This window comes from Manis javanica, chromosome 5, assembly GCF_040802235.1.
Source record: "Manis javanica isolate MJ-LG chromosome 5, MJ_LKY, whole genome shotgun sequence".
NCBI lineage: Eukaryota > Metazoa > Chordata > Mammalia > Pholidota > Manidae > Manis > Manis javanica.
In genome coordinates this window covers 26,427,629-26,455,563 of record NC_133160.1, presented here as the reverse complement: position 1 = coordinate 26,455,563, position 27,935 = coordinate 26,427,629, and the positions used below count along the sequence as shown (strand labels likewise).

At 51.9% G+C, this 27,935-nt stretch overlaps 1 long non-coding RNA gene and 1 pseudogene across 3 annotated transcripts; one reads left to right on the top strand and one right to left on the bottom strand.

The window, feature by feature from the left end:
- Nucleotides 1-286: 286 nt before the first annotated feature.
- LOC140849492 (uncharacterized) lies at nucleotides 287-13,505 on the bottom strand. Of its 3 annotated transcripts, XR_012131415.1 has the most exons (5): nucleotides 13,095-13,505; nucleotides 9,060-9,236; nucleotides 3,598-5,997; nucleotides 2,038-2,148; nucleotides 287-725 (listed from the first exon to the last, which is right to left on the bottom strand). It is a non-coding gene; the product is annotated as an uncharacterized lncRNA (long non-coding RNA). The 3 variants fall into 3 exon arrangements; XR_012131414.1 differs by lacking the exon at nucleotides 3,598-5,997; XR_012131416.1 differs by lacking the exons at nucleotides 3,598-5,997; nucleotides 13,095-13,505 and adding an exon at nucleotides 9,310-11,564.
- Nucleotides 9,556-26,588, top strand: LOC140849490 (syntenin-2-like; annotated as a pseudogene).
- Nucleotides 26,589-27,935: the final 1,347 nt, after the last annotated feature.

Here is a 27,935-nt window from a genome sequence, read left to right as displayed (position 1 = left end):
CAGCCTCATGCTTTCTTTCAGCAGGCGGCCAGCAGCAGGTGAAAGGGCTGGGCAGCTTTCCCAGGCTGGCAGCCACAGGAGACCTCGGTCTGGAGGCCTTGCATCCTGGCTCTACTGCCCAATTGCTGTGTGACCTTGGGCAAGGCCTTCCCAGTCTGTGCCCTGGTTTCCCTCAGATGGTTGAGAAGGTGGGTGTGGCTCCTCACCCTGACTGTACCACTGGTTGTCTGGGTCACTATGGGAAAGTTGTCCCACCTCTCCAGGGCTCAGTTTGTCTTATCTGCAAAATGGCATGGCCAGGCAGATTGAGATAATTCCCGATGTTTATCTCTCTGCCACCCTTTCCCCCATTTCTCTGCTCAGAAGAGGAACCATGCCACCAACTGGGGCTCTGCAGAGTAAATCCACGCCTCAGCAGCACGTCTTTCTTCACTGGGCAGCTACCAGCATGTGACTTTTGCTACTCTCCCTTCCCACCCCAACGCTAAGGAAGCAGAGAGGGCCTGAGTGTTCACAAGTTGGCGTTGACATGCATGACACAGGGCAGCATGTCCGGTGCCCATGGTGCAGGAGTGAACCTCCTGTCAGCAGAGGGAGCTTACGCAGTATTTGAGGAGTGAGGAGCTGGGGCCATTTTCCATCAAAAAGTATCACCTTCTGTGGAAGGCTGCTGGGAGTAAAGGCACGTTTCCATTCATGTATTTCAGTTCATCTTCATTGAAGTTCTGCAGGTGAGAAAATACTGCTCTGAGTTTACAGAAGTGGAACCTGAGGCTTCTGGCATCACAGCCCAGGCTCTGGACTGTCAGCTGTCTTTCCACCTCTCCAGGCCCCTTGGGCCCCAGGCAGGTCCCAGCTGGCCCAAGGCAGCAGCCTCCCAGGACACAGCTGCTTCCCCTGCCCCTACACAGGTGACCACCACCTCCTGGCAGACACCCCCGAGGCCTGGGGTTCTTGTTAATGTCATTCTCCATATTATTTCCCATACTCTGCCCTCCAGGCCTGTGGTAGGATGGCACCTCCCTGTCCCCTTGTGATTGGGTGAGGTCACTGACTAGCCCTGGCCACTGAAGTATGAGAAGGGACAGTTGTCACCTTCAGCTGGAGCACTTAATTGACAGATGGAGACTCTCTCCCTCTGCCATGGCTACTGACAGCCTTTCACATGGTGGCTGACCCACTGCCCTGGGCTATGGAGTGGGGACATGAAGAGCCTGCAGCCCTTCATGGACATGCCTTGTGCGAGAAATACTGACAGGAGCCATGGGCTTCGGGGTTGTTACCGCAGCAGGGCCTAGCCGGCCTTGACTAGTACAAATCTCCAGAAAGCAAAACGAAGGTGGAGCTGAGAAGTGGTGTGGAGGATGTTGTGTCTGGAGACCTGTTTTGTATTTTTTCACGAGATGGCCAGCCAGGTGGGGCCCCACAGGAGACACAGGAGAGGATCTGGGCTACAGTGTCTTACACTCACAGGGCTGAGACAGGGGCATTGGTGGCGTGGTGGCGTGGTGGCGGGTGGGCGGAAGACAGGAGTGGGGGCCAGGAAATGCTTGCACACTTTTGTTCGGGTTTCCATGGTAAAGGCAGGGCAGGGCAGGGTGAACAGTTCAGGAGGGGCTAGTTTGAATAATTTCAGTGGGCCCTGGGCTACAGGGGTGGTCGTTCGTTGCCTGGTATCTGGCCCTGGGATGATTATGGAGCAGAGTATTGCCTCCCGGGGTGCAGAGCAGGGAGGCAGTCTGGCCCTGGATATACAGTATTGAATGCCCAAGCTGGGTATCTGTGGCATCTCAGGCCCAGCAGGGACTGGGGGGACCCTGAATTTGCCCTTTGTTGGATGTTAGCACATCTTGGCATGAGTGGCTGAGACTGCTTGTTACCCCAATATCCACGCTCCCATTTTTCCTTTATAACAGAACCCCCATATTATATGGCAAAATGCCCAGCCAACAGACTCCATTTCTCAGCCTCCCATGCGGCTGTGTGGCCATGTGAGGATATCTTGCCACCTGTGAATTGAAGTCTACCTCGACTTACCGGTGGGCTTCCTATAGGATACTGACTCAGCTGGGGGTTTACTTTGTGGTCTCGCTTCCTCCTTCCTGCTGCCCGGAATGTAGCTGTCGTGTCCACAGCACCAGCAGCCGTCTGGGGTGGTACAGGTGGTACAACGAATGTGAAAACTGTCAAGCCTTGGAACATGTTTTAGTACGTCATGAATGCTTTGTAGCCTCCTGTAAAAACAGACTCCCCAGGGAGGTGTGCCACGAGTCTCACATGGTTTTGTGCTCAGCTAGAGAGAAGCCCTGCTGTATCAAGTAAGTCACAGAAGGTCCTGGAAGTGATCTTTTTGGGTGAGCTTTGGGGTCTAGGGACATTTCTCAGCCACAGAGGAGGGCAACTCGTGGCCAAAGTGACTAACTGGAGAAGTGGGGCCTTGAACATACACCTTCTAGAGCTTCCATTGTGTTCTTTCTCCTGTGCAGGTACTGCCAGAGCCCACACCCCCTGACCCCCAGCCCCAGATGCTGGCTCTCTGCCAAGCAACGGTAGGAAGAGGGAGTTCCCCCACCTGGCTCCCCTTGCAGCCTCCCAAGGGACAGCCATGACTCCCCAAGCTGAGGGCCAGAGAGGGAGAGAAGACCAGTGGGGAGACACCCCAGCCCTACACTGACTGTTCCATGAGCCAGACAAGCCCCACAACCGGGACTCAGGTTCCCCATTTATAAAATGGGGCAATAATACTGCCTCCCTCTCAGGGTGCTTGGGGGTCACACAGGAGGCACAGGAAAGACGAGTGTGCAGTCTGGCTGTGTGGGCTAGTCCCCATCACAAGAGGCTGAAAGCAATGACGTACGTCCTGTTTGGTCTGGAGCCCTGGCTCAGGTGTCTGATAGACCTGAGTTCAACAGTGTGACCCACCGCTATCATGCCTTGTCAAGCTGGGCCTGAGCTCTCACCCAGCAACTGGGCATTATTCCTGTGGCTAATGAATGTGAGCCACCTGGCACCATGCCTGGCTCATAGCAGCCCTCAGTAACTGGCGGGCCTTCCCCACCCACTCCTGGGCTCTGGGGACATTTGTTGTTCTTACTGGCTGTCCTGTTTTCACACCTCCTTCCTATGTCTGGTGAGTCCCCACCTAATGAGGCTTCCAGTAAAGACGGCCATGAAAAAGAGAAAGCACATGACCCAGGACCCACCTACCACGTGCCCCCAGCACAGACCTATGGGTGAACCCACCACCCAGCGAGGCAGGAGCACAGAGCCCCATTCCGGTGGGGCCCGTGTCCAGGGTCTGCAGCCACCAGGGACAGTTTCTGCAGGGACTGACAAAGGGACAGATGACACTCCCTTTCAAGGCTCTCCTCCAAACGGCTGACCACCCTCCACTCCAAGTTGCCTGTATGTGTTCAGATGCCCCTCCCGTGCATCTGGCCAAGAAGGCTGGCGGGAGTGACCAGCTTTTGCAAGGGATATAGAAAATTAGACCCAGGCCCAGATCCAGGGAGGCACAAGCTGTGTTTATGGGATGTGTACACATTGCAAAGGGAATGCAAGAAGGCTCAGGCTAAGAATCCCAGCTCCCCAACTTACCATATGTCCAATCACCGCCCACAGCAGACTTCTGAACATGTTTCCATATGTGTCACAAGACTCCCAATGGTCATTTTTTGTGTTTTGGGGTTTAAAGGAGGCAACGGATGGAAAGCCCCTTGCGTCAGACTTAGCACATTGTAGGCACTGGATTTGAGAAGACACTGGGTCAGGAAGACGCAGAACACCAGTCCTCACGGTGTGGTTTGCATCAGAATCACGGGAAAGGATAAGTCAGATGCAGATTCCTGGACACATACCCAGAGTTGGGTGACGTGAGGCTGGGTGGGCCCCTGGGACCTCTATTTTTCAAAAGCATCCCCTGCCTAGAGGTCTCTGCTGCAGGTAGCTGGGGCCACTGCATTTGGAGAAGGAAAGGATCTGAGGAGAAAGGTGAGGGCCCAGATGGCTGAACCACCACAGCAGAGGAACCTCTCGAAATGGTAGCTTCTCTCTTGCTGGAAACTTCTAGAGCAACCATCTCTGTGAGAGTCCAACCTGGACTTAGGTTCCAGAAACAATGCAGGTAATTTGTGTTTGATCTTAGCTCACATTTAGAGCAGTAAGGGACACATTTTCCTCACGTGGATACTGTAATAATCCAGTAACATGGATATAGTAGTTCAAATTTAGTTAGCACTTCCCATGGGCCAGGCATTATGTGAGTGTTTGTGCTAATCAATACCAATAAAATCATTTTCCCCTTCTCACAGGTGATATAATTGAGGCCCAGAGGTAAAGTCACTTGTCCAAGAGTAGGGATTAGAATCCAGGCAGGCTGGGATCCCACAGCCTATGCAGTAAGCTCTGCCCCCTCCAGCATATCACTTTGGGGTACTGTGAGGACATGCACGGGTCTCTGCAAAGTGCCTGCGCCTCCATGCATAAGACTAAGTAGGGTAGAACTGTGAGGAGTGTGAGAATGTTAGGCAGGCCCCTGGGCCTCTGACTCACTGGCCCACCCTCAGCTAAAACCTGGGAAATCTATGACTCAGCTGCACAGGGATGGGACAGACCTGGAGCCTGGGCGGCTCCTTACCACGCAGGCTGTGTGGTGTTGGGCAAGGTGCTTCTCTCTGTGAATCTGGGACCACTGTGAACAATATTAGATGGGTTGTGCTATGCCCAGCAGAGTGCCCCGAGTGCAGGAGCTCATCACAGATCTTCCTGCCGTCACTCAGTGGTACAGGTGCAGCTGTGGTGACATAACCTGGGTCTTGCCACACCATCTGGATTCCTTGCTGAGACAGTAGTGCACAGCTGGTGCTTCTCTCTGCCCAGAAGCCATTCCCCCTTCTTCTAGGAAGAGCACCTCCATTTTCACTTGAACCAGGGGATTGGTATCTCTGTAACTTGTAGCTGGACTGATTCCAAGAGGAAGTTGGAGACTCACATTGATTGAGAGCCAGCTGTGTCCGAGGCACCTATGATTAATTCACAATCCTCGGGACGAGCCTGCAAGGCAAGTGTCACTCCTCCCACTTGTAGATGTGGAAACAGAAGCTCAAGAGAGGTTTAGGAACCTGTGCAACGTCACAGCTCAGATGCCCTAGTGCAGCCCATCTTTTAAATAAGAGTGAGGTCTTCAGTTCATAACAGCAATCAATTTTTCTAGCAGGGGCAATCATTCATTTATTCAATACTTACTAAGAGCATCCTCTGTGCCAGGCATGATACTAGGCCCCAGGGGTAAGAGGCCCATATCCAAGCCCCTGCCCTCAGGGAGCACCATTCCAGATGGCACAGAGGTTTCACCTCATAGGCCAAATCCAGGTGGCAGTCACTGTCTGTGACATTGCTGAGAGGACTCCGAGCTTCCCAGCAGGAGGGGTGTAGTGGCTGACTACCCAGGTCTGCCAAGGGCAATGTTAGGGAGTTTCTGAGTGTTTGCTGCCTATTGGATACCCAGTTTAGACTTCTGAAGGTCGTTTGCATAAATGTGTAACAAAGCAGAAACATCCTGGTTGGAGCACAGGTTCCAATTTTTATTTGAAAATGGCCACTGTAGACCTAACTAGGCCCTGTCCTCAAGGCAGCCTAAGGTATACAGTACATAGAACAGAAGTCTGAACCAGAGCTCAGAAGCCAAGGAAGCCATGTGGACGGGGATGATCAGGGAGGCTTCCTGGCAGTAGAGCTCCAGGACTTGGCTAGGTGGAGTGGATAGGGGGGCTTCCCAGCAGCGGCACAGGCATGGGAGTGTGCAGTGGGTGTGAGGTGGGTGGGCATGGAGAGGACTCCTGCCCTGCTGGAGTGGAAGAGTAGGGGGAACAAGGTTGGAAAGGTAATAATGGGATGAGCCATGGAAACCTCAATGTCAGGCCTGATCTTGGCCCTTCAGTAGGGAGCCAATGACGACTTGGAGCAAGGGCATGCCCAGTGAAAGATACTTCTTGGTGGCTGGAATAAGGGGAGAAGCCAGAGGTTGGAGTTAGTTATTACACCATGGAATGGAAGACGCTCCTGCATGTATGTGGGAGTTAGGGGCCTAGGTTCTAGTCCCAGATCTACGCTGATGTGCTGCATGAACACAGGCAAGTCCTTTACCCTTCTGCGCTGCTTTCCTGCTGCTCCATCTTCTTTTTTTTATTAAGGTATTATGGATATACACTCTTATGAAGGTTTCACATGAAAAACAATGTGGTTACTACTTCACCCATATGATCGTATCCCCCCCATACCCCAATACAGTCACTGCCCATCAGTGTAGTAAGATGCCACAGAGTCCCTATTTGCCTTCTCCGAGCTACACTGTCTTTCCCGTGACCCCACACACAGCATGTGTACTAAACATAATACCCCTCAATCCCTTTCTTCCTCCCTTCCCACCCGCCCTCCCCTACCCCTCCCCTCTATGGTAACAGCTAGTCCCTTCTTGGAGTCTGTGAGTCTGTTGCTATTTTGTTCTTCAGTTTTGCTTCATTGTTATACTCCACAAATGAGGGAAATCATTTGGTAATTGTCTTTCTCCGCCTGGCTTATTTCACTGAGCATAATATCCTCCAGCTCCATCCATGTTGTTGAAAGTGGTAGGATTTCTTTCTTTCTTGTGGCTGAATAGTATTCCATTGTGTATATGTACCACCTCTTCTTTATCCATTCATCTACTGATGGACACTCAGGTTGCTTCCATATCTTGGCTATTGTAAATAGTGCTGTGATAAACATAGGGGTGCATCTGTCTTTTTGAATCTGAGAACTTGTATTCCTTGGGTAAATTCCTAGAAGTGGGATTCCTGGATCAAATGGTATTTCTATTTTCAGCTTTTTGAGGAACCACCATGTTGCTTTCCACAGTGGTTGAACTAGTTTACATTCCCACCAGCAGTGTAGGAAGGTTCCCCTTTCTCCACATCCTCACCAGCATTTGTTCTTCTTAGTCTTTTCGATGCTGGCCATCCTAACTGGTGTGAGGTGATATCTCATTGTGGTTTTTATTTGGATTTCCCTGATAATTAGTGATGTAGATCATCTCTTCTTGTGCCTGTTGGCCATCTGAATTTCTTCTTTGGAGAATTGTCTCTTCATGTCCTCTGCCCAGTTTTTAATCAGGGTATTTGCTTTTTGGTTGTTGAGGCATGTGAGTTCTTTGTATATTTTGGATGTTAACCCCTTGTCAGATATGTCATTTACAAATATATTCTCCCATACTGTAGGATGACTTTTTGTTCTGTTGATGGTGTCCTTTGCCGTACAGAAGCTTTTTAGTTTGATGTATTCCCATGTGTTCATTTTTGCACTTTTTTCCTTTGCTCGAGGAGATGCCTTAGCGAAAAAGTTGCTCATGTTTATATTCAGGAGATTTTTGCCCAAATTGTCTCCTAAGAGTTTTATGGTTTCATGACTTACATTCAGGGCTTTGATCCATTTCAAGTTTACATTTGTGTATGGGACTAGACAATAATTTAGTTTCATTTTCTTGCATAGCTGTCCAGTTTTGCCAACACCAGCTGTTGAAGAGGCTGTCATTTCCCCATTGTATATTCATGATTCCTTTATCATCTATTAATTGACCATATATTCTTGGGTTTATATCAGGGCTCTTTAGTCTGTTCCATTGGTCTGTGGGTCTGTTCTTGTGCCAGTACCAAACTGTCTTGATTACTGTGGCTTTGTAGTAGAGCTTGAAGTCAGGGAGCATAATCCCCCCAGCTTTATTCTTCCTTCTGAGGATTGCCTTGGCTGTTTGGGGTCTTTAGTGGCTCCATATGAATTATAGAACTATTTTCTCTATTTTGTTCAAGAATGCTGTTGGTATTATGATAGGGATTACAATGAATCCGTAGATTGCTTTAGGCAGGATGGCCATTTTGACAATATTAATTCTTCCTATCCATGCTGCAGCATTTTCTCTTAAAGGCCCTTTCAGACCATGACTGAGTAAAATGTGTGTGTATGTGGGGTCACTTGGTTCAGTCCAAATTTCAATTTCCTACTTTTTATTTGGCCTAGAAGTCCTGGCCTAAGGTCCATCACCCACGGTTCACCTCATGCTTCAAGCCCATATAGCTCAGTCCTCAGGTATGTCCATGCCTCAGCTTCAAGTTGCATTTGTCTAACAGAAGAGAAAACATGACCTTGGAACCCTGTTCCAGCTGTGTAACTTGAGAGATGTACTTTGCCGGTCACAGCTCCTTAGCAGCAGGATATGAGCCATTGTGATGATACCTTTAAAGCACATGGGGCAGGTCTTACTGTTCTTCAGGCAGTAAGTGCTCAATCAGTGACAACTGCCTTTCCTGCTTTTGTTCCATTGTTTCCTGTGTAGGAATCTTGGCTTTAAGTTCCTCACAAGCTATCAGTGTCTCGGGCTCCTGGTCAGGATCTGACACCAGAAGCCAGTGCAGCTCTGGCCAGGCTCCTCCCCCAGACTGTGACGTAGGGCTGCCTGACCTGGTGAGCAGTCCCAACCCTCACCCCTCCCTGGGTGGGGGCCCTGTCATTCCTCACAGGGCTGCCAGCACACAGGTCCCCAGTCTCTCCCCAGACACCAAGTGTGACAGGCACCTCTGTCCAACCAAACCCACCAGGACCTAAACTAAATTTCTCTTCCAATTCTGTTCAATTGTATCTGGTTACTTTGGTAATGGGTTATACATTCAAGTTTTTCAAAATTTAAAAGGCACCACAAAGTGTGCTGTAAAGAAAGTCCCCTCCCACCCAGCACCCACACCCTTAGTTCCCCTTCCTGGGGACAACCAATCTAAATCCCTTCTTAAAACAAACTTAGTCGGCTCCTGTCTTATAAAAATCATAAGCATTTGAAGCAAAAACTGACTTCAAAGCAAAACAAATCGTACCACCTGGAGCACACACAAAAGTACAAACAAAAGCCCACCCACAACCCCCCAAGGGACCGCCAGCATTTCAGTACATGCCCTCCCTGCTGCCAGTGCACATCCACTTTCCAAAACGCAAAACACAAACTCAAGAGCAGAACCACAATATTGATTTTTCACTACCTTGCCAGTGTCTCAGGAACATTTCCTCATGGCTTCTTCCTTGAATGACTTTGATAGCTTTGTGATCTTCCAGAAATACTGCTTATTTAACTAGACCCTAGTGAAGGGCATTTGGGATTTCCAGTGTGGTGATGGGCCCTCAGACCCCAATGCCCACTTGTTTGTTGTAACAAAGTCCTAGGAGAGAAAATGCTGGGTCACAGGCGTGGCCATTTTTAAACACCCTGGATACCCACCAAACTGTCCTCACTTTGCTCAGCAGGCCTTGGGGTCTAACCCAAATCTGATTTCCTCAAGGCCACAAGGTCCTGGTTCATATATCACTCAACAGCAGGTGTGTGTTCCCCTAACCCCACCACCACATCTAGACTAGGGCTGGGGCAGGTGACCTGATTTGTTTACTCAGGCAAAGGGCCTCAACTGGGCTCATCCCAGTCCCAGGTGAGTCAGCTGACCACGGCACCACCCTTCCCCAAGCAGGAACCCAGCCGGGACAAGAGCCACCACCTTCCAAGGAGAGAAACAGACTCGGCAGTGGCTAGAGAAGGATGGGCAGCAGCACCTGGCGCAGGTAAGAGGCCTGCCTCCTTCCCTCACTGTCCTAACCCTCTGGGACTTCCTGGCAGTTTCCTTTCAAGGCACCTCACTCTGGGAGCCAAGTGTGAACTGGAGTTTCTCCTACGACCCCAGCCCTGGGCCAGGCCTGAGGGTCTAGTGACCTTCTTCCAGTATCATGAGGGCGCCAGGCTCCTGACTGCTGGTGACAGTGTTCACGGAGATGGGACCCATACCCTGCTTCCTGAAGTGAGCCCATGGAAGGCCAGGCAAAGAACTGATTGTCCTAAGAAACTGAGTGCAGGCCTCAGTTTCTGTTACTTCTCTGCCTGAAGCTATTTCTACCAACAAGTTCTCTACCAGGCAAGGAAGCTGGGCCAGGGGCTTAGCCACTCTCAGAACTGGTTTCTTCATGTGGAGACTGGACACATCCCCCCAGTCAGAACTGAGTGAGGTAATGGACACAGGGGGCCAGTGTGCGCAGTAGCCCCAGAAGATGGTGCTGAAATGGGGCTGCTGGGGGCTGGGCAGCAGGCAGGGGTGTTACATGTGGCAGCCCAAAGTAATGACCCTACCTCCCCAGCCTTCTCTCCTGGGCTCCTGCCCTTGCCCTCTAGTCCACTCTCCAAACATCAGCCAGAGGGAGCTTGTTAAAATCAAAGTTGGGCCATGTCACTCTGCTGCTCACACTTCTCCAGGGGACCCCATCTCACTGGAGGAAATGCCACGTCCTTCCCATGGCCCACAGGCCTGGGAGGATCTGGACCTCACTGCCTCTCCAAGCTCCTCTCCTGTTACGCGCCCCCTGAATGACTGACTTCAGTCTCACTGGGCAGACGTTCTGTACACGCAACGGTCCCTCCCATCTCAGGGCTGCTGCAGCGCTATGCCCTCAGCCTCAAGGCACTTCCCTAGTCCTTAAGGCTTTTACTCAAGGCACCTGTCAGCCCACAGTGAGGCTCTTCTGGACCTTCTGACACCTGCTACCCTCCATCCCACTTTCCTTCTCCCATCAATTCCCACCAGTGGACACAGCATTTGCTCCTCTCCATCCAGCTAGAAGTACCACTCCTCCAGAACAGACTGGTCTGCTCACCCCCTTCTCACCGTCCCCAGAACAGTAGGGGGACTTAGTGCTCAGTAGATGCACTGAAGGAAGGAACCAAGCTAACGATCCTGCACACCCTCTGTGAGTAGGTACTGTGCCACCTGCTTTCCACACACTTCCTTCTAAGACCCTTTTCATCTCCATCATAACTCTGTGATACAAGTATGGTTACCCACAATACAGAGGAAGAAATGACACTCAAAAGGGACTTGTCCGTGCTTGCTCTCACAAGGCAGAGGCAGCAGTCTGAATCCAGCCCTGCCTGCTCCCAGGGTCTTTGCTCCTGCTCTGCCCCTCCTGGGCCTGGATCCGGGGGCATCTGCATTCCCTGAAGCAACTCACAGTTCTTCTCCAGCAGGCAGTACAGCCCTGAGAGGAGAGGCACATGCTGGCGGCCTAGCAACAGCTTCCTCCTTCCCTACTTATCACATCCCTGGGCTAATCTGGCCTTCCAGTTCTTCCTCTGACATTCTAACCCACGCTTCCCTCCCACGTGCTGTCTTCTGAAGGATGGATGAGTTGTCCCCAGAAACAAGTAGGAGTCCCGGAGTTTCAGCTCTTTGGAACAAAGAAGTGACCTCATTACAAAGTCCAAAGATGGGGGCTGACAACCTCTTCTCAGCCCCACTCATCTCTGAGGCCTCGCTGCCAGTTTGCTGTGGGTGTTGTTACTACTTATAACATCAAAAACTACATTGGCTCAGGGATGGAAATTCTGGAAAGTGCAGTGAGAGAGAAAAACTCCTCTAGAAGGGATCGGTTAGGTGTTTCTTTTCCTGCCAGAGGAGCCGGTGGGCTGTGGGAGCCATGAGCACTGACCTGAGCCCTCCTCCACTGTCAGATTCAGGAGCCCGCCTTTCAATCTGCCCCCTCAGGATTATGTTTCTTTACTTCAGGCCTAGGTTTTTCTTCAAGGGATTTTTTTGGATTCTCTCTTCCCTGTGTCTCTGCTTCTCCACTCTTTTAAGAAATAGTAACCAGACCCCTGTTGTATGCCAGGCATTGCGTCCAGCACTGAGGACTCAGAAAATAACATTCGCAACCAGAGAGGGAGATAAGCAAACGAATACAGCACAGTGGAAATCTAACCCAGGAAATTGCTCACAAGAGGTGCTTAATAAACATTAGTGGAATGAACAACGAATAGGTGAATGTCATGTTGTGTGGTCTAGAGAAGGGAGGCTTGCCTAATTCTGTGAGTGTGTGGGTGCGGAGATTTTGGGGAGAGCTTAGTACTGAAGGAAGAATGGTTCACCAGATGAGCAAGGGGGAGAAGGCATGAATGGTATTACAGACTGGGAACAGCACCTGCAAAAGGAAGGAATCAGGAACTAGCAGGTGAGAACTAGAAGAAGCAGAGAGTCTGGAATTAATGAAATGCAGGTGCAAGAGTGAAGAGGTGAGACTGAAGATGGTACCAGGAGACAGGACACGGAGATCTGAATGCCAAGTTGAGGTTTGAGATTTATCCTGAGCACAAGAGCTGCGTGTGGCTTCAGGAGCAGGAGTTGAGGATAACCCCCCGATTTCTGGCTCAGACCTTGGGGTAGGTTTGGTGGGGCCACGGCAGAGAGGCAGTAAAGCTGCGTGAAAATGAGTTCAGTTTGAATAACCTGCAAGAGGTGGTAGAGACCTGGAAAGCTGATGGACTCAGACCTGGGCCTCCCTATCCCTGAAGTAGGACACTCCACCCCCCACCCTTCCAGCCCTCCATGCTTCACAGTCCTTCCTTCCTCCAAGCTGCCCTAGCCATTTGTCCAGCACCCCAGAGACCCAACTGCCTAACAACTCTTATAACCAGCAGTGGGTCCAATTTTGCTGTGGCCAGTGATGTGCCCGGCCAAGCACAACACCCCCACCCTGAGCAGCAGGCTCTCTCACTCGGGCACTCTTGGGTGAGATCCCAGGGTCAGTCTGCGTGGAGCTTGGCGGGGCCCTTGCAGCTCAGCACCGTGTCAGGTGTCAGCGCGCAGCAAGAAACCGGTGAGCGGGAGCCAAAAAGTGGGAGGGAGGGTGACGTCACGACGGGCAGGACATACTCAGGGCCTGAAGGCGTTTCCGCACCGCCCCGAGAGCGAGGGGGCTTCCTTTTCAGTCCGAGCAACAGGCAGCGCAGAGCGCAGCCGCGTCGACTTTGCCTCCTCGACCCCCAACAGCTGTCTCAGCCCATAATCTTATCAGGCAAACAGGGGGCGGTCAACCTCATCCTCCTTCCTTCCGAGGCCGTAAATGGCCCTCAGCGGTCAGGGCAGTGGGCAGGCGAAGGGACACTCGCTCCCTTTAAACCTCGATTTGATCCGTGCAACCTCCAGTCCGGCAAAGAGGGGACGCGGACCCCGACCGAGCCCCCATCCTCTGCTCTGCTGCTTTACCTGATCTCCTTTTGTGGATACCGGCGCCAGCCGCAGGCGACTGCCGAGCGCGAGAGGCTGGGTGGGCTCCAGTCACCCACCCGGCCGACCATCGGCTTGAAGAGCGGACCGCCATTTCCCACCCGGCAGCCGCAAGGCTTCCTGGGGCCCCGACGCAGGCGCTCTGGACGCCGCAGCGCCCCCTAGCGTCCTGGCTGGGTCCCCGCACCGGCGCCGTGGCCCGCAGCGACTGGAGGCGGGTGGGGGTCCTGGGGTGGGGGTGGGGTTGTCGGGCGGTGTGACAGATTGGAAACTGAGGCCTGGGGCTGCAGAACATTACAGACCCCTGGACCACTGCGGCTCTCTCTGCTGCCCCAGCGCGTGGAGTGCTCCCATTTCACAAAGCGGGAAGTTGAGGCTGAGGGAGCGGGCGGGTTCGTCCATTGCAATATGAGGCCCCAGTCTTTATTATAGAGGAGAAATGAGGGCAATAAAAGTAATTTGTAAGGAAAGACAGTGCATTTCATTATGTAAACATCAGACCGGATTACACTCAGTCATGCTTGTACATAATAAAACGAGCAGTTTAGGTTTAATACAAGACAATATTCAACTGAATTTTGCCGAGTTTATATTCGACATCTTGGGTCGAACGCTGATGTGTTTGTTTGTATACACGCATGGATTCGCTGTGACAGCTACAAGTGCAGATGTACGTGGGTGTGTTTCTGGTGACTCACCAGTGACCTATCCTCACCTGGTGTGGATAGACTGATTTTCCAAAAGGGTGAACCTCCCGCCGATTAGCCTGATATGTGCATTTCTGGATAATATATTGTATATTAAAACCGGGGGAAATCTCATTGTATTTGTATGTAGAATAGGTTATGATGAGGTTTTTGCATACATTTTGGGAAGATACTGGAAAGTCATGTGGGCCGTACAACTCATGAGGACAGTTTGTTGTGGTGAACTGTTGTGTGCATTCCAAGATGTCCAGTTCTCCACGCCCTGCTTCATAAAGGCTAGTTCTGTCCCCTCAGTCTGTGGCACCCAAAAATGTCCACACAAATTTCCAATCTGTTCTGATTTATTCAGCCAAATAACAATTTACACCACTTTTGATGGGGAAGCATAGTGTGGTGAACAGAACATAGCCTCTGCCCTTGTGAGGTGGGGTCCAGTACGAGAAAAACCCAGATATTAATCAAATAATATGATAAATAGCTTGACAAAAGAGGCAGCACAAATCAGGGTTAGGGAAGCACAAGAAGAACCAGCCAACTAGCAGGGTTCCCATTGCCTGACAAAGCCAGCCCGAGAGGTAGCATTTGAGCTGAGACTTGAAAAGAGCCCCACTGTGTTGCCCGGGCAAGTTCACTATGGATTCAGTGAGTCCAAAGAAATGACAGTAGAACATTCTTGGGGTGAAAGGATTATACCCAACTTTATTTCCATGGTGGCAGGTCAGTCACTAGAATCCTGTCCACTCAGAGCGAGTCTGCGTACAGCAAGCCGGTCTCGGCCTCTGGGCCTCTCTACCCACTCAGCCATCGCAGTCTCTGTCTTCGTCTTTGCTCTCCTGCAGCCTTGCAGCTGTGCCACTATGTTGCTCAAAGCACTGGGCGGGGCTCTTTATATAGAGTCAATAACAATGTATTGCCCACATGTGTGTAGTGAGCTAGCCAACCAGCGCCAGGTGAGAATCCTGGCCATAGGAACCTTCACTTTATCCACACCCACACGGAGAAGGCTAGTGTGCCAGGCAGAAGGGCCAGTATGACAAAAACAGGCCCAGGGGCCCTGGCACTCAGGAGACACTCAAATGTGAACGGATATAAATGGATTATTGAATGAGACTCAGAGCATATTTGCTGGCTGGGAGCCCTTCCCGCTATGTGATGAGCCGCTGAAAGGCAGGGGAACATCTGCTTTCCTATTCTGCCCAGAACTGAGTTGGGACCCAGAGAAGGTGACAGTAATGAAAGGGTCCCAGCCATCTGGTCCTGGTTTCCATCCTAGGAAGGTAGGCGTCCTTAAGACGTCAAAGAGCATTTGCTTTACAAAGAGCAGAGTGGAAGCCCAGGTGGAATGCCTGGCTTCCAGCAATATTGTTGTGTTAGTATCCATGCAAGGGGCTCCAGGTTCTGCATTAAATGAGAAGGCTCAGTACTTCCTGTGACCTCTCAATCTACCAAGGTAAATGGACAAGTAAAGAGACAAATACTGGAGCAGTGAATAACATTAGCATTTAGGACATGGCCAGAGTTAAGGGGAGGTAGAAAGCAAAAATCAAGGCAAGCTTCCTGAAAGAAGTGTCTTTTGGTTTGGGGCTTGAAAATGATTAGGAGTTAGCCAGGCAGGGAGTAGAGATAGCGGAGGGGAAGTCCAGATGGAACAGCACATGCAAAGGCCTGGACACATGAGAAAATTCAGTTAATTTAATGACCTGAAAGCAGCTCTTTGTGGCTGGAGCTGAGAGTGGAGGTTGGAAAAGGACCCAAGGCAAAAAATGAAGCTGGAGAGTTAGGGAGGGGTTGCACACAAATGTTGCGACTCAGTGTCAGTTGGGACTCAGCTCCAGTGAGTAAAGTGTCTCTGTGTAAGAGACTTAATAGAGAGTTTGCTGCAACTGAACTGCAGCGACTCAGCTGCATCCAGGGTTGCCAAAGCCTCCTGTGTTTTAGGAGCAGTACTCCTAATAAAACGAGATTATTAAGGCAGCGTCTTGAGTTTTGCATTTAGGCTGCTAATTTGAATGTATAACGTACTGTGCTAGGTCAGATAAAATCTGTTTGCATCTGGCCTGTGAGTCACCATTCCTTCCAGTCTCTGGAGGAATCATGTAGGACTTGAGGGCCACTTTAAGGAATGTGGGGGAGATTCTGAGAGTGGGGAGCCATGGAGGGCTTTAAGCAAGGGCACAGAATCCCAGGCTTTTGCAGAAGGGCCTGTTGGCTGCCATCTGGAGAACAGCAAGAGAGGAGGCAGGGCCCGTGGGGGGATGTTGTGGCTCCTGGGGAGGGACAGGGCGATGATGGAAGCCTGAACACAGCATGGGGATTAGGGCTGGGATGTGGGACAGATGGGATTTGATGGCAGATTAGAAGGAATGGGGTGTGTGTGTGTTGGTGGGGGGTGTCAAGGTTAACGCAAGGGTCAAAGCAGCAGCTACAGAGCAAGGAGCAGGAGCAGTGATGGATGAAGATGAACTCGGCCCCTCTGGGTCATTCAGAGTAACCTGGACCTGGGGCTGGAGTCACATCACCTGCCACAGCCCACTTGGTTCTTTGTGGCACCCAGGCTTCCCTTTACTGTGTTCACCTGTCACATGTAGGCCCAATGGGGTGAATAGGGCACCCCTTGACCTGAAGGAACTGCAGTCCAGCCAGGAAGACAGACTAAGGATAACCGATGAGTCCGGGGCTGGAAGCTGGCCCAGCATCTCCCAGAGATCAGGGCCCTGGGGGGAGCTGCAGGGACCTTGTCACCTGGGGAGCCGGGGAGGCCTGTCCAGCAGGAACCAAAGGTGATGAGGCGTGGGGCAGGGCAGGCATCTGGCTGGAGTGGACTGGCCCAGCAAAGGCCTTGAGATGTGACAGGGCCAGTGAGTTAGTGGGTGACCCAAAAAGAACCCAGAAAGACAAACTGCCCCTCCACATTTCACCTACGAGGGAGATTCAGCCTTTCTGCCAAGGTGCTTCCTTTGCATTTCTTCAGGTACCTTGCTCTGAGGTCCCACTGATTCTCCCCTGGGACAGAAGGTATTCAATAAATGTTCCTGATGCTCCTCCAGACCCCTCCCCTCTGCCCTCTGGAGCGATGCTCTGATGAGTGTTTAAATTCTGCTACAGACTGTGTGCCTGTTTAAAGGATTTCCATTGGTCTTACTTCACTGGGGTGAAGATCAAGGCTGCATGTAAGTGGTATATGGTACGAGTGCAAGTACCCAGAGGTGAAGTGGGGTGGGAGGCAGGGAGGAATTCCAACGTGCCTCACTGCCTTTCTGTTGTAATATTAAGCCCCTACCCTCTTGACACTGGACTGAATTTTGTGTAATTGTGGGATGATGCTGTGCAAACCTCAGACATTGGCTGGGTATAGAGCAAGTGCTGCTATACACCTGCTGGTTGAAGTTAGATCTCCAGTGATCAGATCTTGTAAGCCCTTCCAACCTTTCAAACACATCAGGGAAGGACATGGCTCCTTGTCCTGCCTCTCCTGGCCAGCATGTCCGCCTGGGTGGAACGCTGGGTCCAGGTTCTAAAGCCCCAAGTCAGTTAAACATGGTGGGATGGAATGAGGGTGGAGACCATGGACTTGGAACCACACTTAGGTTCAGATCCAGCCCCCCATCTCCAGATCAGGGGCAGCAATGCCTCCTGAATGTCTTTCTCATCCTGAGAGTGTTGAGTGGGTGGATGTACGTGCCTTCTCAGCCCTCATCCCTCCTCACGCTGTGTGCCCTGCAGGGTGTTAAGGAGCAGCCATGTCCACCCTGTACCCATCTCTGGAGGACCTGAAGGTGGACCAGGCCATTCAGGTAAGCAGCCACGGCAGCCTTCGTGATTACCTCAGGGTAACCCATGGAGGCTTGTCTTGCAGGTTGCTGGGAGTTGGGGCCAGTGCAGAGTCCACTGGGTGGAGCTGGTGCTCAGGGGCCCAGGCAGTGGAGTTGCAGCAGGAACAGAACAGACCCAGCAGCTGCAGACAGGCGTCTCTTGGGCCTGCTCTGCCCCGAGCTTCCTCCATGTGGGTTTGGGTGGACCCCACACCATAAGGCTGGCTTCCAGAGCACACCCCATGGCAGCCCATGGCCTGGTACTTTTGCTCAGCCCCTAGAAGACCCCTTCTCCTTTCATCCCACCTGTGGACCCATGGGTTTTGAGAATTTGAGGCTCTTCAACTGAGCATTTAGTTGTGAGCTGGGCCTCAGTGTTCTGGCTGCTTCGGGACATAAAAGGGTCATGCCATGGGGTAGGTCATGGGCCCAGGAAGAACCTGCCTGCAGAAGCATAGACACCTACAGAGGTTACATTTGCACACCACCTTGAAGATGCATGGACTCACCTCCCCAGACTTACCTCCCCAGCATACTGATGCCCTGAACGCCAGCCTCAGGGAGCCCCTGGCTCCAAGTGTTCCGGGGTCCTGGTCACAGCTGACCAGCATTCCCCACCCCTCCCCAGGCCCAGGCCAGAGCCACACCCAGGATGCTCGCCCTGCTGGTCCAGGGCACGGCTGTCTCCCAGCCTTCAGGTGAGTGAGCTGTGGTGGGGGTGCTCCTGACCGAGAGTGGCCTCTCTGGCCATTTCCCAGCACTTGTACCTTGCGTGCCACTGTGCTGAGCATTGTATGCACATGTAAGCCTCAATAGAGCCCTTTGAGGGGGACACTGAGAAAGCTGCGGCTCAGTGGGACACTAATGTCCCTGATTTGGGGTCACATGAGGCAGCTAGGATGTCTGGCCCTTAGAGATGTTCGCGGCAGTCTCGATTCAGGCCAGTGAGCCCTCAGGTCAGATGCCCGCCTCCCGCAGACTGTGGATTTCTTAAGAGTGGGGCCCTCATGGTCTCAGCACTAGTCCCGCTCTCTGTGTCGGATGTCTTGCCAGTGCCAAGTAAGGTCAGTGGAGCTGACCACCAAAGTGGCACACGAGGGACTTGGTGTCTCACATGCTCCTGGAGGAAGGCAGGCCCACGTCCCCAGCAAGCATCCCTGTCCCCCTCCCGCAGGTCCCATGTCCCTGGGGTACATGCACTCTCGGGGATGTACCGCAGCTGTGGAGATTCCGGGCCCAGGCTCTCAGTGAAAACGAGCGGCCACCTGGGAGCCAGGCAGGATGGCTCCGCTCACACCCTGTATCACCTTTCTCCTTCCTCTTTTCCTTCCCATCAGTTTTATACCCAAACCTGGCAGAACTGGAAAATTATATGGGTCTTTCCCTCTCCAGCCAAGAAGTCCAGCAGAGCCTGCTTCAGACTCCAGAAGGCTGCCGGGTAGGTATTCATCTCCTGCCTAGTGTGGGCACAGAGTGTTCCTTGGTTTTGACATTTAAACAAACCTCAATCTCCTCTTTCTCCAGCATGCCTGCCCCTGTTTCTGGTGGCATTTCTCATTCTGAACCTTCAGCACAAGTACTGTGGGACTTTGTGGTTTCCCGAGGGCCTTAGGGTTGCGGGGCCACTAGCTGCCCTCTGACCTCTGGCTTCAGGCTGTGGGCCTGAGCCTGCTGGACAAGAAGGGAGGACATTAAATCCAGCCTGAACACGGTGGCTTATCAGGAAGGGCTGCTTATGCCTTGAGAGCAGCAGTGTGGATGGCAGAGCCAAGCAGAAGGACCTTGTCACCCAGCTCTGGTCCCCCAAATTAAACAGTGATGCTCGATTCTTGCTCTCTGTGGCTTCAGGGAGCCAAAGAATGGGTGATGCAGAAATATTCACTCTGCAAAATGTGCTCACTTACTTATGGACTCCATCCCCACTCAACAGCGCCCCCTGCAACCCCAGCGTCCTTGTGGGCCATTTGTCAGTGTCCTGTTCTGCCACTTCTCCCTGAGCCCATGAAAATGGGTGGCAAAGTGTAACTGCAAATCTCGCTAAGGTGGGAGGGTTTCATGAAGTTGACGGAAGTGACGATGAGAACTGCCACAGTCACATAACAAAGCTGACGGAGGATCTCACGGGAGGAAACAGACAGGGACAGGGACCTGTGGGACCCTGAGAAAAACTGGTGACACCCTGGTATATTTCTCCAAAATGATCCCCTTAATAGTTATTCTGTGAAGTGCAAATACAGAGAAAAGAACGTTGTGTTGTCTGTAGTTACATTAGGACATAAGTGCATTTCACCTAAATTTTGATGAAACTATGACAGATATATTTATAAAACATTTTAATTAAAAATTTAGCTTAATTTTTAAATAATCATGGATTCACAAGAAGTCACAAAGATAGTACAGAGAAGGGTATAGAAGATAGTACCTTCACCAAATTTTCCCAGTGGCTGCATTTCACGTAGCTCAATATATCACAATATTAAAAGCAGGCATTTTCCATTGGCACAGCCTGTGTCTGTAGCTCTGTGGGTTACTTTAGCACCTGAACAGACCCATGTAACCACAGGTATAATCAAGAAAAGAACTATTTCAGCTCCACAGATGTCTCCTCACACTGGCCCTTCGTAATCAGGCCACCCTGGCCCCCTCACATTCCCTGAACCCTGGCCACCAGGGCTGTTTTTTGTCTCTATAATTTTGTTGTTTCAGAATGTTATGTAAATGAAGTCATATATGTTTGACCTTTTCAGATTGGCCTTTTCACTCACAGCACCATGCCCGTGGGATGCCTCCCAGGCGCGGTGGGCATCGTGGTTTTCCCTTTTCGCTGTGGTGTAGGATTCTGCCGTGGGCCCTGCTGTATTTTCAACGTGTTGTGGGACATCTTGGTTGTTCCCAGTTTTTGGCTATTACAGACCAAGCTATCGGGGAGGGATGTTTGTGTGCAGCTGTTTATATGGGCATATGTTTTCATTTCTCTGGGATATATACCCAGGAGTGCATTTGCTAGCAATTGCTGGGTCATGTCATAAATGTATACTTAATTTTTTTTTTAAGAAACTGCCAAACTCTTTCCAGAGTGGCTGTCCCATTTTATATTCCTGCCAGCAGTGCATGAGTGTTCCTGTTCCTCGCCAGCATTTGGTGTTGTCACTGTTTTTAATTTTTGCCATTATAATTTTGTCAAAACTACAAATTAGTTTGCCATAATAATTCCTGTCATTATAGTTGCCCCATCTTAATTTGCATTTCCCTAATGGCTAGTGGTGTCGAACATCTTTTCATGTGCTTAACTTACCAGCTGCAAACTCTTACCATAAAAATGTTTCTTCCTATCTTTTGCTTATTTTCTAAATGGAATGTTTGCTTTTTTAAGTCAAGTTGTGGCAGTTCTTTTTTCTAGAGTCCTTTATCAGAAATGCAGTTTGTAAATACTTTCTCCTGGGGTTGTAGCTTCTCTTTTCAACCTATCAAAAGGGTTTCTTGCAGAGCAAAAAGTTTAAATTTTGCTGAGATTCAATTTGTTCTTTTTCTTTTGTGGGTCATGCTTCAGTGTCCTGTTTGAGAAATTTATACAAGACCTAGGACCTGAAGATTTTCTCCTTTGTTTTCCTCTAAAACCTTTCTCTAAAACAGTTATTGTTTAATGTTTTACATTTAAGTTTATAATTTCATTTAATTTTTGTACAAGGTGTGTGAGGTTTAGGTCAAGGTTCATATTTTTGCCAATGGATGTTTAATTGCTCCCCACCGCTTGCTGAAAAGACTGTTCTTTCTCCATTGAGCTGCTCTTGCACCTCGGTTAAAAAGCAGTTGGCCCTAACGTGTGAGGCTGCTTCTGGATCCTCTGTTCTGTCTCGCTGACTGTGTGTCTGTCTTTCACCATCACCACACTGTCTTGATTACTGTAGCTATAAAGTAAGTCTTGAAATTTGGTAAAATGATTCCTCCCACTTTACTCTTTATGTCAGAATAGTTTTCATTAGCCTAGTTTCTTTGTCTTTTCATATAAAGTTTACATTAACCTTGCCTATATTGACAAAACATCTTGTAGAGATTTAATAGAAATTGCATTCACTCTGTGTATCAGTTTGGGGACAATTGACAGCTTTACTGTGTTCTTCCAATCCTTGAATAGAAACTATCTCTCTGTTGCCATCTTTTTATCTTTCATCCGTCTGTTGTTGTTTTCAGCATACAATTCCTACACATTTTGTGAAATTTATACCGAAGTAGTTTTTTGTTTGAGTGGTTGTAAGGGGCATTGTATTTTAAATTTCAGTTTCCACATGTTCTTTGTTAGTAGATAGAGGAAAAGTTGATTTTGTATGACAGTCGTTTATCCTGTTACCTGCCTGAACTCAGTTATTAGTTCTAGGCGTTTATTTGTAGATTCCTTGGAATTTTCTAGTACACCATCATGTCATCTGCAAATAGAGACCATTTTATTTCTGGTGTGTATGCCTTTTATTTCCTTTTCCTGCCTTGTTACTCTGGCTAGTACTTTGAGTACCATGTTTGACAGCACTGGTGAGGCTGGACATCCTTGCCTAGTTCTGGGTCTTAGGGGAAAAGCATTCATTCATTTTTACAATTTTACCTTAAGTTTTTCAAGACACAAATCAAATCAAGTCCTCTTTTCCTCATTGCTACTTGCTGTGAAATATTTTTCATCTTTAAGTGGATTTTAATGGGGTGTTCTCCTATACCAGTTTATCTTAGAAAATGAGGGTCCCCTTTCTGTGCATACCCACCCTCTCCCCATTTTCCTCGTTGTTTTTTTAGGGGGCCTTTGGCGCCCCCTCCTGGCTTCATGGAACCCTGTTCCCTCTCTGCCCCTGAGAAGAAATGTGTGGTGCGGGGGTGGGATAGGGCTCAGGGATCACTCCATCCGCCTTTTCCCACCCCAACTCCCCGCCCCCCACCGTGACTCCCTGTTCCCCTGGTGTCTGAGACAGTGGTCTCGGGCCCCTTGCCGGGCATGGTGGTGGCGCCGGTGTCTGGGAACAGCCTGTGAGCGCGGCGTGCGGAGATCCACCTGTGCAAGGATGAGCATGGGAAGACCGGGCTGCGGCTGCGAGCCATTGACCAGGTAGCGCCGGAGGCCGGCAGGAGGGGATGCCCCGCCGAGGGCAAGAGTGCGTCTGGACAGCACCCCTTCTGCCCCGCAGGCCCCAGCTGCTGGCGCTCCCTGCTCCCATTACGTCCTGGGCTTTGCCCTGAGCGGCGCACCCGCGTCAGCGTCAGGGCCAGCAGCGTGGTTGAGGTGGGGTGAGGGGGCGCCGTCCCCAGTTGGGCAGGTGCAGAGCCGCGTGCCGCCTAACTCCCAGGCGCTGGCTGTTCCTCTCAGTTGCCTCCCCCAAGGCCTGGGGCTGGCCTGGGTTGCAGCAGCAGGGATGGGTTGCCCCTCTGGGGGCTCCTGTGGCTCAGAACCTCCCTTCCTCCCTACCCAACAACTGACAGGGATCTGGCTTCCAGATGGCTGTCTGTAGCCAGAAACCAGGGACACTGATGCCTCTGTGAGAGGCCTGTACAGTCCAGAGCTTGTGATGCAGCCCAGGGTTGAAACCCTGCCTCAGTGGCGGTCCAGTTGTGTGGCCTGGAGTGTTTCCTCCCCAGGAAAATGGGGTAACCATTGTGCCTGCCATGTGGAGCTGTATCCTGGTGCCCTGTAGGCTCCCAGAGGATCAGCAGGAAAGTGACAGCTTCGAGGAGGACCTGGGCTTGGTGGGCCGGGGGCTCACTGTGGGGTCCTGCCTCCTCCAGGGGCTCTTTGTGCAGTTGGTCCAGGCCAACACCCCTGCATCCCTTGTGGGGCTACGCTTTGGGTACCAGATCCTGCAGATTGACGGGCGAGACTGTGCTGGGTGGAGCACAGCCAAGGCCCACCGGGCGGTGAAGAAGGCTTCAGCTGAGAAGATCGTCATGGTTGTTCGGGACAGGTGAGTGGCTGGGCCTCAGGAGCCTCTCCGTGTACCCCCGGCAGCATCCCAGCCCAGCTCACTGCCTCTCCCTGCCAGGCCGTTCCAGCGGACCGTCACCATGCACAAGGACAGCATGGGCCACGTGGGCTTCGTCATCAAGAAGGGGAAGGTCACCTCTGAGGTCAAAAGGAGTTCTGAAGCCCACAATGGGCTGCTCACCAACCACTCTGTGTGCGAGGTGAACGGGCAGAATGTCATTGGGCTGAAGGTAGGCCGGTGACCCTGCTGTGCCCTGGAAACTTCAGGGGCTGGGGGACTACTGGGTGGTGGGAAGGTTCACATCTGTGTGGGGGCTGCTGCTGCCATCTGGGCCTCAGCGTCCTCATCCTCAGGCTGCTCCGCAGATTCAAAAAGACAAGGTGCGTAGAGCTCCAAGCACACAGTAATGCTCAATAAATACTAGCTAATGTCACCAACACATAGAGGCCAGAGATGTGGCAGAAAGAGGGAGTGTGCCAGGATGTTGCACCCAGGTGGCTGCTGGCTACAGGGACACCTCCCGGCTCTGTAAGACTTATTTGCATCCTGGACCACATTTAGCAATAGGAAAATTTTAGAAACTTGCTCTTCAGAAACTCATTTCTGACCTCTGTTCAGTTTTCAAGGGGTGTGTGCGAAGTTTTGTCTTGTAAAGACAAAAAGGAGCAAGTGGTCGGGGGGTAGTGCTGTGGTCGTCGGCCAAGAGGTGGCTGTCTTCAGGGAACGGGCCACAGAACATGCTGAGTCGTGTGGCTTCTGGTCCCTGCACAAGTGAAAGTGCCTTTGTCCTGACTCAATGCCCCCTTGGAGCCTGAGTGGTTCTCAGTCCCCTTGGGACTTACGGTCAGGATCCCGTCTCCTCCTGCAGCCAGGGCTTCAGAGCGCATGTGGCAGGATCCCCCCAGCAGGAGTGGATTCTCATGTCATAGCTGATGCAGTCTTTTAAGCCAGTTTCCCACCCCTCCCACAGGCCATCACCAAGCCATTTGTGTCACAAATCTGCGTGCCTGTGCCTGACAGTCTCCCCACCCTCCCTGGAGGCTTGCTCTGGTGGCTCATGAATATTGTGAGCAGGAAGCTCTTCCTAATATCTGTCAGTGATCCCTTCTGCTAAGGTTTGCCCCTCCTGGGGGGTCAGGCATGACAACCCAGAGGGAACCCATTGGACCAAATAGCTGACCACATTAGTACCCCTCCTGAGGAATGGGCCCTCTGAGTTCATTCCTGCCAAAGCAGTGCAGGTTGTTGATCTTAACCCTCCTGCAGAGCAGTTGTTCTAAAGCGTGCTGCAGAGTCTCTCCTGCTCCCTGACGGCTCCAGGCATCAACTTGTCAGTTGTCCTGCCAAACCATGGCCTTGTGAGGCTCTGAGCCTGGGTTTGTCCCTTCACTGAATGGCCCTGGAGAACCATGCTTCTTGAGATCATTTATCTCTTCAAAGCTTACCTATTTCCTCTCTGTGGCCGTCACTCACCCTGCCTGGCACATCTCCCACTTATCCTGCAACAACTAAGAAAGCACATAATCAAGTTAGAAAGATGTGTGAAATAAAGGCCACCCTTCTCTGATCGGAGGCCGGAGGCTCTTCCCAGCTTTTAGCATTTGGACAGTTTGGTGCACTTGGCATAGAGACTTTTTGTTTCTTGTTCTCGCCGTGATCTGGATGGTGTCTGCAGGTCTTTTTACTTCTCCACAAGATATAAGAGGAAGAGGTCCCATGCAGGCTTTGCTCAGGGTGGCTGACAGGAGCCCAGTGGGTGGGCTCCTAATGTCCCCCACCGTGTGCTTAAGGGCAGAACCTGCATGTGACCAGGGCCAGGAACATGGGATAGAAAACGTGGGCTCGGGCAGCCTCTGGGAGGTCTTGGGAGGAGGAGAAGGGGAGGAGCACTCCGGAGGCCCTGTTCTGGGTCAGCCCATCACAACTGGCCTGCAGGGTGAGGCCGGTGAGCAGTGGCTCATTTACAGAGGAGGTCCTCAGGTGGGATCCCTCGTTCTTGCTGGAGTAAGGCCTCTGCTGTGTGTCTGCCTGGGACCCTCCCCTAACAGGCAGCCCTGCCCTGCAGTCAGGGGTTCGTAGCATCTCCAGTAGGAGCAGCGCTGTCCCCCACCCCCACACATGTTGCCCTCGGCCCCCTAGGATGACTGACCACTCACCTCCTTTCCAGGACAAAGAAGTCACGGGGATTCTGGCCACAGCTGGGAATGTCGTCACCCTGACCATCATCCCCACAGTCATCTACGAGCACATGATTAAAAAGTAAGGCTGCTCCCCTGCTGCCTCGCCTTGCCCTACCCAGCCAGCCAGGCTCAGGGCACAGCCCGGCCTGCCCTTCCCTCCTGTCCCTTCAGGGTGGCCGGCGGCTCTGGACATGTGAAAGTCTTAGAAGTGGAAGTGCAGGCCCCCGTGTGGTGCACAAGCTGGTGGGCGGGTGGGGAGAAGCTGCTGCCAGTTTTGATGACCGTTGTTCCTGCATCTAGGTTGTCCCCAGCGCTGCTCCACCACACCATGGACCACTCCATGCCAGATGTCTGAAGCCACAGGAAGGCAGCTCTCCCCTCCCCACTCCTGCAGCAAAGGGCAGAGGTCTCCCGAGGCAGGTTGCAGAAGCCTGCTGCCTGGGGCGGGGCTGTCTTGAGTCGGGGAGTGTTCTAGGTGGGGCGACACCGGATCCCGGGCATCTGTCATTACTACACACAGGCCTCCCTGGAGGCTCAGACTCCTAACGGGGCAAAGGCCCCCAGACAGCCGTTCTCTGTGCTGGTTTCCATGCTGGCATGTAGGCAGGCCGGCTAAATACTGCTCAAAACTGCCGTTGGGTCCTTTTCAAGATTTTTGACACTACCAAAGTTTCACATTTTGAGAGAGCAGTAATACATTTTTTGTGAGAACTTGTTTTCCCCATCACTTGCTCCTTGTCACCAACTGTATATAGCTATGACCCTTCTTTTGAATAGCGATTTGATTTTGAATAAAATCTCTTCCTCAAAGGTAGTTGAACCTTCCAGAATTCTTAGCCCCCTGACAAGCAAGGGAGAGCTTGTTCTCTCCTAAGCAGTGGTGAGACAGAGGCCTTTTTTCTACCCATTGCTTCTGAGAGCAGTGGCTTGGCTCTGCCACTGTCGCATGCCGCCAGCCAGGCCCAGGCAGGGGTGACTGGGGCTGGGGACAGGGTGGACTCTGCATGAGGGGCCCTGGCTTTGGGGCAGCCTTGCTCCGTGGCTGTGGGCTGCTTCTGCAGCTGCAGAAGGTGGGTGAGAACCACCCCGGGAGGGCTGCAGGGGTGCGATGTGGTGTACTCACAGGGCCTCACGCTCTGGGGGCCCCGGGGAGGCACTTCTAGGTCCAGGAGGGGAGTCACCCCCAGCTGCCATACAGGTGCGTGGGAGGGCTCGACCGGCGCGTGGCTGCCAGGCCTCAGCGGTGACCCCTGAGTGCGCAGCTCCTTCCCGCGTGCGCATGATGGCTTCCCAGCTGGGGGGGACCCGCTGAGCCCTCTTCACTCCCCCTCAGAAAAAAGACACGCTGTACAGAGAACAGGCCGACGGGGTGGCTGTGTTTTCATGCTGTAATTCAGAGCTGTCTGCTGCGAGTACAGCTCTGTCCTAACAAAAGGACAAGTGACAGAAGTAAAGACCCCCTCCCCCTGCCTTCCTGTATCCCCTGAGTTCTCAAGGGGATGGCGGAATAGAAAAGTACACTGTCTCCCAAGGTCAGAGAGGGGCCATGAGTTCATGGGGCTGAGGCTCCTCAACAGGCCTTAGCCCCAGAACCCTGTCATTGCCCACACCTCCCGAGGGTGCCGCCAGATAGTTGGGAAGGTGTTCGGTGAAAAGCTAAGTTATCCCCTTGGGAGATAATGTGGGATAAACGCCTCTCGGGGCCAGCTCTCGTTGCGGAGCCCCAGCCCTCGCCTCTGGTTCCTGCCCGAGCCTGGACAGGAGGAGCGGAGGGCCACTCTGGCCCAGGCCCTCCCACGAAGGAGAAGCTGCTTCCTGCTGCTGGGCTCCAGGGGACCAGCAGTTCCAGAAGATGATTCCTGGAAACATGTCCTTTGGAATCTACTGAGCTCCGGGGGAGAGGGGCGGCCCCAAAGATTTCTGCTGCAGAAGCTGAGGACAGGAGGGAAAGGTCACAGCCTGACAGGAGGCAGTATTAAACAGGAGGGAAAAGGGGAGCTTTGGAAGTTGACACTGAACAGGGGGCCCTGGTCTCTGGCCTCACCCTCCAGCCCCCGATCCTGTGCCCAGCAGAGGCCGGGTTTGGAGCCTGCGCCTGCAGGCCCCTGCACCTCCACTGCCTGGTGCTGCATAGGCCACCTTGTACCTTTTGCATAGATGT